Here is a 2458-nt window from a genome sequence, read left to right as displayed (position 1 = left end):
AGAATGAAGGCAGCAAAGCTTCCAGAGAGCCTTCAGCTCTGTGTCTGGCACTTATGTTCATCTCTGTTAAAAGAACCTGCAGAAATTATAAGGGAGGGAGAAAAAAAGGCAGCCCTGTTAACACCACGGATTCTTCCTTTTCCACGGTAGAGTCTTGGAAAGGCCCTTCCCTCCTCCTCCTCCTCCTCCCAGCTTGTCTCAGGAGTATTCTCTTTGTTAAAGAGAAACTCCTCTGCTTCCTGTCTGATGGTTTTTGGAGTCAGTTGTTAAGCCCTGAATCACTCCCTGGGGATGTGCACTGGAAAACTGATGGGAACCCATTTCCTATCAGCGGCTGGGATGGAACTCTTGGCTCCCCTTTCCTAGGGAATCACAGTGTGCAGACCTGGACAGCGTCATGTGCGTGGTGTAAGAGGCCAGGCACCTCCTGGGGGCTGAGTGTGTGAAATCCTGAGGCAAACACTTATTGCAAACTCGGAGCACGAGGGAGGTGGGAGGGGAAAATACCAGCTCATAAAGCTTTGCCTGCTGGCTCGGGAGCAGGGGAAGGAATTCATAAAAAGTGAATATAGGTCTGCTTCTTTTCTAGGTCACAGCTGAAATTAATCACGAGAGATTGAGCACTGAAGTGGAGGAGAAAGCTGAAACACTAGGAGAGGGACTGCTTGAATGCTGGTGAGCCCAACGCCTCCTTCCAGAAAGAAAGATGCAGGATTTGCTTGAGTAAGGTCACACTGTCACCACAGAACGGTTTGGGTCAGTGGGACCTGAAATCTCATCTCATCCCGCCCCCTGCCGTGGGCAGGGACACCTTCCACCAGCCCAGGGTGCTCCAAGCTCCGTCCAACCTGGCCTTGGACACTCCCAGGGATCCAGGGGCAGCCACAGCTTCTCTGGGCAACCTGTGCCAGGGCCTGCCCACCCTCCCAGGGAAGAATTGCTTCATAATATCTAATCTAAACCTGCCCTCTGTTAGTTTAAAGAATCCCACAATGACTGAGATTGGAAAAGCCCTCCCATCCCCATCCCCATCCCCACCTCGTCCCCCAGCCCAGAGCACTGAGTGCCACGGCCAGGCCTGCCTTGGACACCTCCAGGGCTGGGCACTCCAAACCTCCCTGGGCAGCCCCTGCCAAGGCCTGAGAACAATTTCCATGAAGTAATCCTTCCTGATGTGCAACCTGACCCTCCCCTGGCACAGCTGGAGGCCATTTCCTCTCCTCCTGTCCCTTGTCCTCCTGTCAGGGAGTTGGAAAGAGCAAGAAGGTCCCCTCAGAGCCTCCTCTTCTCCTTTAACTGCCCAGGTCCCTGCGTGGTGGCCACTTCTCCTGTTGAAGGAATGCTGAGAGCTGCTCTCTGGGTGTACCTCTTGGCTCACCATCGTGGTCACGGTGCCTCGATTGCCCTGGTGGAATTTAGGCTGATCAGAACCAAATGGGGCTTTGCTTGTAGGACAGATCTTTCTCTACTGTGACAGTAGTAGCTGTCTCGGAAATATTCCTGGAAAGGTCGTGTCTTTCTCCCAGATGAGAACGTGGGCAGGGAATGGCACCCTAGAGACAATATCTGGGTCAATCCCAGCCCTTTGTGGGGTTTGGAAAACCTTCTCTAAAGTGCTTCTCAGTGTCATTGGATGCATAAAGCAAAATTCATGCTGCTCTCCAGGTTAGCCCTGCACGTGCTGGGCTTTGCTCCCTTTTGCCTAACTAGAAAATTTATGCCAGACCTGAAAGAATACCCTTCCCTGATGTAGATAAATTCCTTTCTAACAAAACCACATTTCTTTTTTTACTGAAAAAAAAAAAACCAAGGTTTTTCATGAGGTGAGCAGGGAGAAAACTGCATTCAAAAACACACAGCAAGAAAGCACATCACGAGAATGCAGGCAAAGTAGTCATCAACAATTAGAACAGTTACTTGGAGGGCACCCTGAAACAGCAAGAGAGCTTCTTTATTTGTGATACGTTGATTAATGATGTGCTAATAGCTGAGGCATGTCTGTAATAACTAATCTGTTTTCAAACGACTGAGCAGAGCCAGGATCCTGATTTGGGGGCTGAAAAAAGGGCATTTGCAGCTTCCCAGCAAGGCAGACAGTGGGTCTGTGCCCAGCAGATCCTGGGGAGTCCCAACCATGGTTCAGCAGAGCCCAGAAAGCACGTGCCTAGCCCTACCCTTCCTCCACAAAACTTGTGGTACACATTGAGAGGGCAGAGCAAAAGAAATATTGGATTAAAGGGGAAAAGATTGAGTTGGCCAAGTCAGGCAGGAGGCCCCTGTTAAAGCCAGGAGCTGAAATCACCTCTCCTGAGGATGCTCTTTGCCAAAAGGCAGAGCTGACCTCCCCCAGCTCCCTGGACCTGCCACTGGGACCCAGCTTCTTGCTGCTTGGCCCTCAATCTGCTTTCCAAGGGGGGCCACAAGCATCATGGACCCACAGTCTGCTTTCTGGGGGGGG

General features: G+C 51.3%; 1 long non-coding RNA gene across 1 annotated transcript in view; it reads left to right on the top strand.

The window, feature by feature from the left end:
* The window catches only part of LOC114069881, a 13650-nt gene that overhangs the window by 3175 nt on the left and 8017 nt on the right, over positions 1 to 2458 (top strand). The window contains exon 2 of the long non-coding RNA XR_003573840.1: positions 590 to 723. This is a non-coding gene — a long non-coding RNA (uncharacterized LOC114069881). The remainder of the gene's footprint in view (positions 1 to 589; positions 724 to 2458) is intronic.

The sequence above is a fragment of the Empidonax traillii genome, unplaced genomic scaffold (genome assembly GCF_003031625.1).
Source record: "Empidonax traillii isolate 1590-97213 ecotype Southwest subspecies unplaced genomic scaffold, ASM303162v1 scaffold1388:size117283, whole genome shotgun sequence".
In the NCBI taxonomy this organism is placed as follows: domain Eukaryota; kingdom Metazoa; phylum Chordata; class Aves; order Passeriformes; family Tyrannidae; genus Empidonax; species Empidonax traillii.
This window is presented reverse-complemented; position numbering and strand designations above follow the sequence as displayed.